This window comes from Pygoscelis adeliae, unplaced genomic scaffold, assembly GCF_000699105.1.
Source record: "Pygoscelis adeliae isolate BGI_AS28 unplaced genomic scaffold, ASM69910v1 Scaffold78, whole genome shotgun sequence".
NCBI lineage: Eukaryota > Metazoa > Chordata > Aves > Sphenisciformes > Spheniscidae > Pygoscelis > Pygoscelis adeliae.
The window spans coordinates 3192393-3202248 of NW_008825409.1; the positions used below are offsets into that span (position 1 = coordinate 3192393).

Here is a 9856-nt window from a genome sequence, read left to right on the forward strand (position 1 = left end):
GCACCAGCCCCTGAGCCACGTGTTGATCAGGTGTGTTTTCCTGTTCCTTCCAGTGTCCTTCCCTGCCACCGTAGGGATTGAGGAAAACACTACCTGTGCTCCCGATCCTTCAACCAGTCGCCCCAGTGCCCTGAAGTCCCTTTTGATCGCTTCGGGACTTCTCTCTGCAACCTCAACACTGCCAGCCTGTATAACCAATAGCGGGTAGTAGTCAGAAGGCCAAGTGTAGAACAGAAACTGTAGTGAAGCTCAAACCTTACATAAGTAAGGTGTATACACTGTATCTTGATAGTTTCAGATCCTTTTCAAATAATAATTAAAAAAATTATAACTTCTTGCTTGTGGTACCGCAGCCTTTGCCAGCAGGGGAAGCGCACAGTGTGGATGAGTTGGGTTTTTTTAATCAGTCTCAGTTTTTGCTGTCTTGGGGCCCATTGAATTTTCGCCAGCACTTCCCAGCTCTTGTGCTATATGTGATCAGGTCTTCAAGGCTTGCCTCAGGGCAGCATTCATGAAGATTTTCAAGCAGTAGAAGGGAGATGCTTGCTTTCTTAGACAGCTAAGCTCATTGCTTGCTACAGCTGGTGGCAAGAAGGCAGGGGATCCTCTGCTTCTCGTGGAACCTTCATCTGCTGCCTTTGCCTCAGGGATGGTAGGGTGTGGCTCCACCAATCTATCTCCCCCATAGCACTCTCCTACCCTGCAAGCTCAACAGGCACAGGGAATTAATACATTTCCAGTTGCTGGAGTACCACAAACAAAAGTTTGCTCTAGATTTGACACTCAGTGATGTTTTAACAACTAAAATTTCTTTTCACTTACATTAACTGAAAAAAAAAAAAAATTAACTGGCAGTGCCAGGGATGAAGGGCATCCTCCTTACCCACTGTGGCTGCAGCTGGGGAGCTGGAGGTCCAGAGCTTCCCACCCAGCCCGCCCAGCTGGACATCTGCATTTGGCTTTCCTTTCCATTTTGCATCCAGCACATTTACAAGCAGCTCTTCTGTTTTGTTTTACTCTTTTAAGGTAATCAGTATCATTCAGGAGATTTGCCGTGTTAGTTTTTCAGGACTAGACCAGAAAAGGTTAATGAAATGGCTGAAACATGTCACCTATGTATGTGTAAATGGAAAGAGCAGCTATGAGCCAGGTTTCTGTACAGGTCTTTATCTGCACATTTGACGCTCAGCTAAAAACTTGGATTCAGTCCTGGGCTGCTTTAAAAAAAAAAAAGTAGTAAAATTTAAAATATCTGAGACCCCTCTAAAGTTTCCCTGGACTCACAGACCTTCAATATTTCCTTCAGTCTCCTGTCACTCTCCTGGACCCTTCCACAATGCCTGAAGGCCTTCTGGCACATGGTCAACAACCTCAGACTCCCCAGGCCTCCTGGACTGCTCACCTGGTCTTCCTGTGCACTTCTCAAAGACCGAGCCTTAATTTGAAAGCTCTTTTTTCCTTCCATTTTCTATTTTCAGCCAGCTACCTGTCCCCCTGTGCCTCAAAGGAACTAGATTTTTTTCACCCCTCTGACTCAAAAGTGGAGTTGCATGAAATTTCTGAGGGGAACTGGCAGTTACTTGCACCTTCATCGGACCCTCATAATTCACTAATTTTACACAGCTCTACTGGTTCAATTTGTTTTGATTTCTGAACTGCATTTTCTTTTATATGCAGTTGGATTGCAAAAACAGTCGGCTTTTGCAAGCCAAGTGGCAACACCACTCCCAACACTGCTTCAGTTGCTCTTGGTGGAAATGTTAAGCATCCCACACCAATTAACAGAAAATGCTCCCAGTGCGTGGACACATTTTCAATACTACACAGATATGGGATTTTTTAGACTCTTTGGCATCACTACAAGCCTTTGATATGGTTGCCTTCCTTGTTTTGCAAGACCACATTACATTCTGATAGGCAGCAACTCCAAGAGAAAGCATGCATCATTGAATTGTATTTCTCCCACTTAAGCAATTCAAGCATATTAGTTTCAGAGGACAATATCTGGACACAAGTGAAACTGAACTAGTAAAAGTAGACTTGAAGGCAAACTCAGAGATAAATTTTAGTTTCATTGCAGTCAAAATTCAATGAGATGTTGAATAGCAGGAACGAAGAGATTGTCTTGGCTGCATCTCAGTCACAAAAAAAAAAAAAAAACCAAACCAAAAAACCTCTCTGAAGTGTGGTTATAAAGAAACAGTAAGCATTGGTTCAAACCCTAGAAGTTGAATCAAAACTTCTTGTTCCTCCTTGAAATATGAGAAAGAGCAGATTCACTTTAAGTTGCTCCTAAATTTCAGCAACAGAAAAAATTATCCTTTTCCAAAAGCGTCTGACAAAGTCATAATAAATCCAGGTGTGACAAAGAACATTCCTCCCTTTTCTTTTCCATCTTCGTCTTCATGAGCATTAAATGCAGAGCAATGCCAACAGCTGGAGCAGTGAGTGATTAACTTCAGGAGAAGAATAATGCTGCCCCAACCCTACACTGTACATTTTACAGCTTTGTACCTGTCTAGACTCAAGGGAGTATAAGATTTATCATAGATTAATAAAGCTTCTGCCAAATCTGGCATTGTTGCAGCTCAGCCACACAACACCAAGTTGTCAGAAGAACATTCCCACATTTACAGCCTCTGCTTTCTCCCTGAATATGTGCTGACTCTGAGACCAGCAACAAGCTGCAGCACCTTACGCTCATTTGGGATAAAAATACTTGACAGTGAAGGTATTCAGCATCTTTAAAGCTAGCCGTTACCCAATGCTGTCAAACCCTGCTGCTCAGAAAATCGTGCTGCCCGGAAATCTTAAGATTTAAAAATTAGTAAGTTATAGATTATTTTACTTCCCATTTAATTGCAATTCTTAGGAGACATTTTCACATGAGCCTCCAAGACCCTGACAGCTAAAAATTTCCTTCTAATAAAAGTTTACCCCAAATGTCCACCCCATCACCTCGCTCCTGAGACTGGTTTTATTAAAAGCAATGAGCTTTATTAAAGGACTTGTTAGTACTACCAAGAACGCGTATTAATCAACTATTTTTGGCTCTTCTAGGAAGAGGAGAATTGAGACACTGGCCAGACCCAGGGCATGCCTGGTCTCACACACTCCCTCAGGCTGGGGTCAGCAGCAGCTCCAGGAGGGCGAGGTGTGAGGTCTGCGGTGCTTGTGCAACACCTGGGGTTCTACCCTACCACCTTCTCTCAGTTTGGATGAATGGCATTTTGCTTTAGGGTCTCAACTATGGAGTTTAATAACTTTACTGATAATTAAAAATACCTCCCCTAGTGAAAGGGAAACAAGTCTGTAGGAAATTGCAACCTAGTGTGAAAGAACTTACTTAATGTGAAGTAATGAACCTTCCTGAGACTTTACAATTAGTTGAGCATCTTTAATGGTGAGTTTTGCACTACTCCTCAATACTGTAGCATCATTTTTGTTTCTTAGAAACAAGCTTCTCCCACAGAGCACAACCTGAGGGGAGAAAAATAATAAAAGAAAAAGAATGCCAAAGAGAAGAGCAGCAAAAAGTACCAAACGTGTGTTGGCTGCTTCTGACAAATGTATTATTTTCTGTACATTATGATAAGTACTCTTCAGCACATTTCCGAGCTGCTGAGATACGAAGGAATTGTCTGTAGCAGAAAGTACTTTCCATCCGTGTTACACGGTCTATATTATATAAAGCTACTTGTATTCAAAGGAATGAATGGCAATGCTTACTCGGCATGGAGATGGTACACGTACAACCACAGCTCCCTGTTTTCCCCAGAACAAAAAACTTCTACTACCCATCTCCGGAGTGCCACAGCTGAACAGGGGCAATCCCAACTACACACCGAAGCCCCTGGGCCAGGGGCAAGGACCATACCCTGACTTGCTTCCCATCGATAACACTTCAATCCAGGAATAGTTCCTAACAACGAGTCAGATATCCATGACGTGCGTTTGCAGTTTAAATCAATAAACTCTCTTAAATTACTTTTGTCTTGTTTGCTGCAATTTCCAGAAGAGTTAGAAACTAGAAAAAGATGAGATAGATTCAAATTTCACTCACCCCCTTGAAAGTCCGGCATGATTAGTCAGTGCAAATTCTGGTTAATTACTCTAGTAGAAATGGCAGCAAATCTTGCTTGAGGTGTCTTGACTACTTAGCCAAACACACGAGAGATTTCTGAATGCGAAACTCAATCTTAAACAATAGTACCAAACTATCCAACTATCCATCTTCAGCAACTGGTGAATGGTCAAGAAGAAGAGGCCCACCCACTGCATTGAACAGAGGAAGTGAAAAACAGGTACCACCCAGCCAAACAAAAAGCTTCACACGTTACAAAACAAAACACGGTATATGAAGAACATAGGTGCAGAAAACAAAGAGAACCAACTCTCAACCCAGGACTGAAACCACAACCTATTAATGCACAGCAGTTGCAAAATTACTGCACGTAAGGAAAACCTTCCCGAGTGTGTTAACAGCCTGATTGACAGCTGCCACTGGACTTCTGGCTCTACCAGCTACTGCCGAGAAGTGGTAGTTCAGCCCTCCTTTCAACATCTTACCATATAACAAGAAAACGACATATATGCTCAAATGAAATGGGAATATAACACGAAGGCTGTCAGACAGCAGCCATGGAAGCTGAAGCACAGGGGCAACGTTTACAAGTAAAGGGGAAAGAATATGGAAATTAACACTGAGCTGCATGACATGGAGCTCATAAATACCATAAAATAATAAGCCCATAAATAAATACCATAAAATAAGAAGCCCATAAATACCATAAAAACTGCTTGCAAGTAAATATTCAGGAAAGCACAAAGTAGTAAGCTCTATCAAAAATTGAAAAAAATAAAACAATACACTATGAATACCACTGGTTTTATCTTTATTTTTAAGAAAAAAGTATTCCAAATTTACATGACTTAAGTGGAAAAGCAATTTTCTCCAGGCTTCTATATACTGCATTCTCTTTGCTTCTTTTGTTCCCATCCTTTCTTACAAATATACATGCCATACTGGGCAACTAACACCAACACTGAACACGGATCTATCTGCTTTGGCTAAGACGTCAATGTATTCCACTAAAACTTAACCTGACACAAATGTAGTTATTTCTCTATAATAACTACTTTGATCCATTTTAGTGCTACCAAAAAAAAAAAAAAGGTCAAAGAAATACCTGCTTTAAATTTATTTAAATGACAAGTCAAGTCTGCTAGGAAATCAACTTCTCACACAATTTCATGGCTTTTAATATATGTTCAAAAAACACCCCCAAACCCCAAAACAAACAAACAAAAACCAACCACCAAAACCCTGAGGATTTTCATTAAATGGCATTCTGACACACATACTTGACTCACTCCAGGCAGAGAAAAAGCTTTTGCAAGGAAATATCAAGTAAAATATTTATTGGCCTTCTCCAATTTGCGAATTTCCCAAGCTCCCACATTTTGTAATGTCAGGAAATTGCTACTATAAGCAGCCTAAATCTGCCAAAAAAATAAATGTAATTGAGGCCAACTGAAGGGGGGCCAGGCTTCTCCTCCCTCATTCCCCACCCCTCGGGAGGTTCCTGCCACGAGGACAACCTGTCACGGGGACAGAGTGACCATAAACACTACCTTGCCAGAAGCGGGGCTGGGGGCTACAGCGAACTCACCTCCTGCTTCCCGGCACCCAGGGAGCGCCGCAAGGAGGAGGCACAGGCAGCAGCTGTGGGCTGGGCTGGGGTGGGTGCCCACAGCCCAGGGAGCCGGAGCCCCCGGCTGGGAAGGGCTGGAGGCCAGGGGCTTGTGAGCCCCACCAGCCAGGAGCCTCTTGCTCCCCTGGAAGGCCACAGAGTTTCCCAAGTACTTCCTTTGCAGCTTTTTATCAGCCCATACACAGGCTTTGATACTTAAATGTCAGATGCAACATTACTTGGATTATCTTAAGGACAAGGGAAAAAAAAAAGATTCTGCTTTTTTTTTTAAATTATTTTTATTTTTTAGCTAACTTCATCTCTAGCTCCAGGTAGAGGCAAGAAGAACTCACAACCATTTCACAGTGGCTTCTTCAAAACTTCAAAGCACATATGATCTGTGGCTTTATTTACTCAATAGTTCAAAGTTTCATTTCATATCAACATTGCCCGAGACAATTCCTTTCATTATTTTAAGGAAAGCTAAAGATAGAAACTTTTCATGTAGCCTCCATTTAGATTACTGTGGCAAGGAATGGCATTTCCACCACACTGCTAACACAGGCGCTTTGTTAAAACGTGGCTAGACAAAGGGAATGCAACAGAGTGCTCATTGACTCCTCGCCGGAGCTAATTGGGCTGGCAGCAACGTTTGACTGATTGGGCAGAGGCTTCTCCAAAGACAAGATGCTTGTAACGCGCCAAGGGCCTCTCAGACAAAAGACGCTAACTTTACAATGCCAATCAGCACTCCCATTTTTTCTTCCTCAAGGATCCTAAATCAGGCCAACATTTACACTTACCAGAGAAGCCCAAAGACTATTCTTCTCTTTTGGAGGCAATTACCCTAAAATATGTTCTCCAAAAGAAATCTGCTGTAAGGCCTCTGGAAGGGTCCCAGGGAGCTGGCTCTGCTACCGCCCACAAGGGACAGCAAAAGCTGATACTGAAGATCAGAGCAGAGACTGGGGCTCAAAACAACATCTATGCCATAATACATATTTTTTCAAGTGCTCAGTCATGGAAACTGAAAAGATCCTTGAATCAGAAACTTTACAAAGCTTTCCCTCAAACAAAACAACGTGGGGGTGGGGAGGAGGAGTCAAACCTCTTTCTGGGCCTCACCTTGCAAATACAATAATATTTATTTCTGCTCTATGGAACAAAAGAATAATCTATAATACGTAATGCTCATTGAGATAGCTTAGTCCAAATATCTAGCTATTTTGTTTTTTAGAAATTACACTAGATACCTTATCCTTCCTCGAGAAGCAGACTAGGGAATCCCGAACTACCTGTATTTTGCAAGTTGGCACCACATCCCACATGGTGCTCTCTTGTCTCAAAGGAGCTTATGACTCCCCACACACTAAGTAAAATGTGGTTCTGGATGCTACAGGACCTTAAAAATTACAAGCAATTCAGAAAGTCTGCCACTGTGTGCAGGCCCAGATCAGATCTCCATTAATACAATTTTATTTTCAGATCTACATTAATATAATATAACCTTGCAATTTAATTGCCACAGGTTATACAGAACTTGAACTCATCATATATTTCTTGTTGCCCTCTTACTGGGGAAGGTTACTTACACAAGGACATTATTTCAATGGAATATTATTGAAAGGAAAATAAATCAAGTAAAACAGTCTTTGGGTGAAATGATTTTAAGGCCTCAGTTACAAATAGGTTTAGAGATGCTGGTTTATACAAATGTAAGCAGCAATTCGATTAAAGTCTCATTTGTTCCTGCCTCAAGCTTTGCCTAGAATGACCACATCAATACATCTTAGGGAAATCATATTTCATCTTCACATGCCTTTACACACCAGCAGATCCTTCTAACAAAGACAACGGAAAGCCAACATCAGCACGCATTAAACACACAGCAACTCAGCAACTTCAACATAATGCATTACTTTAGGATTTATGAACGCATTTTCTTTTACTATTCCTCATTTCCCTCTTTTCCTATTCTCTGATTTCACTTTCCGACCCTCTCCTGGCTGTGCAGTTTGCTACCGCTGGCATCCTCCGGGCAGGGAGGGAAGCGCCTGGGAGGCAGGTGGATGGCCAGGCCACACACAAGATCGGCAGCTGACTCGCTCGCAGAGCCTTGGCTTTCCCCCACAGGCAGCCCCATCACCACGTGGCCACTCTTACAGCTGTTGTACTGCTTCTCGTTTCACCTCATCCTCTTCTGAACCACCTTGGTATCTTTGGCGCTTTCCCACCACCCTTCTCTTACAGTCCGATTTAAAGCTTTCTGAAGTCCCTAAAATCAGCATCCGCTGACGCTGGTGATTTAGAGGCTCAGCTATGGTTTCAAGGAGGAACATATTTGCCTTCTTATTTACAAGTTTTATAAATAACTAAAAGCACTGTGTACTGATTTACATTGCACCCTTCAACAGCTCTTTATAACTAAATCTACATTTCTCTGTCCCAGCCTCTATCCTCACTCTGTAGAGGCTGCCATGAAAAAGTTCTGTAAGTAACAGAAACAGACCACAGTCATCTACAATGCTGTATGTTATATCAGAAAGCAAAAAACATAGCTGCAAAACCTTCATCCGCAATGGAACTACCTGCAGGGAGCTATACAGAAAGTGGAAAATAAAAGCAAAGGACACATAGCAGATTCACAAAGGAAGACACAGGAAAAAGTCAAGCAACGTGCAAGAGCAACACAAAAGCAAGTAGCTGGACAAAGTATGCAGCTGCATGCAAGACAGGATCATCTTTGAGAAATTTCTCCAGGAAACTAGACCTCTGCAAAATTCATCTACAGTTTAATAGAATACACAATGAAAAATAAAATTAAAAAAGGGATTTTATTCCCACAGAGAAAAAACAATAAAGATTTTGGCCACCACATCCCCAAAAGAACAAAGAGTTTTATTAAATCAGAAGTGCCTGCCAAGTTATAAGATTTCTAAAAAGAGGGGAATTAAAAAAAAAAGTTTTAAAATAAGAAAAGGCGGCAATTTGTTTTGAAACATGAATCCAGCTGGCTTAGCATCTGATTTAAAGAAAATTATAGATCACAGTAAACATCATGGGTAAAAATAAAGAGTAATCAGAGTCCCTCTAAAAAGGAAAAAAAGTCAAACCAAACAGGCTCTCCATAAAACCAGTAATTCTGAGCCACTTCCATGCCAGACGTAATTGCCACATTGCAAAACACATTTCTCCTAAAGATACTCAACTTCTGCAGAAAAAGCAGAAGGGGATTGTCAAGAAAATAAAAGTATCATTGTAAAAACAAGTATTGCCATGTGGAATTCAACATATATACCACATCAATGTTAAACGTTACAGCAAAAAATGATACAGGACTGTACTGTCTCTTTTAATGCTGAAAACATGTAAAAATGCCCAAAGTCAAATTTCAAGCTTACATCAAGAACTATGACAATATTCAAACCTGAACATGCTCCATCTGCTTTTAGCATGGACAGGTCATCGGAAAGCACCATGTGCAGTCACCTGGGAGGGGAGAACCTGAACCCATATGGTACCAATTAACTCTACAGTTCCCTCTCCTGCTAGTTTCAATCAGGCACCCTAAATTACATCAGAATCATGTAAATCAATATAAACATGAAGAAGTTTTCTTTCTTTTTAGAAAGTGTATGGTACAGAACCAGGCTGAAAGGACAAACACTGCATTGTATATTTTAGCTGTGTAGCATGAGAACCGAACAGCACCGAGTTAAATTTTTTGAACCAAATTAAGACAGAACATAAATTAAGCAGGCAGGTGTTCGCTGCCAACACTTCTTGGGATGTATACAGTCTACAGCTTAATTTCATATGACCAATGGCTGATTTTCTGTATGCTATCATCAGATAACATAAAGATACGCATTAACATGTGGCCTGCAAAAGGGTGTTCAAAAGGCTTCACTGGCCCTTGGGCAAAGGAGTCAGCTCCCCGCTCCTGGCCTACAGCACATGGCAATAACCCATGCAAGTATCAACAATTATCTGTCAACAAAGCTGAAGAAAAAATTTCATACGCCAAGTAACATACGTACTCCACACAAGTTTCTAGAATACAAATTATGCAAAAAAGCAAAGTAAAGCACATAAACAGATATATCCCCTTAGGTTCAAGTTAGATTTTGATATGCTTTATATTATATAAAAATTTGCTTTAC

At 41.2% G+C, this 9856-nt stretch overlaps 1 protein-coding gene across 1 annotated transcript in view; it reads right to left on the reverse strand.

Annotated features, from left to right (window-relative positions):
- The window catches only part of FHOD3 (formin homology 2 domain containing 3), a 377261-nt gene that overhangs the window by 284073 nt on the left and 83332 nt on the right, over positions 1-9856 (reverse strand). The gene's annotated exons all lie outside the window — the stretch shown is intronic.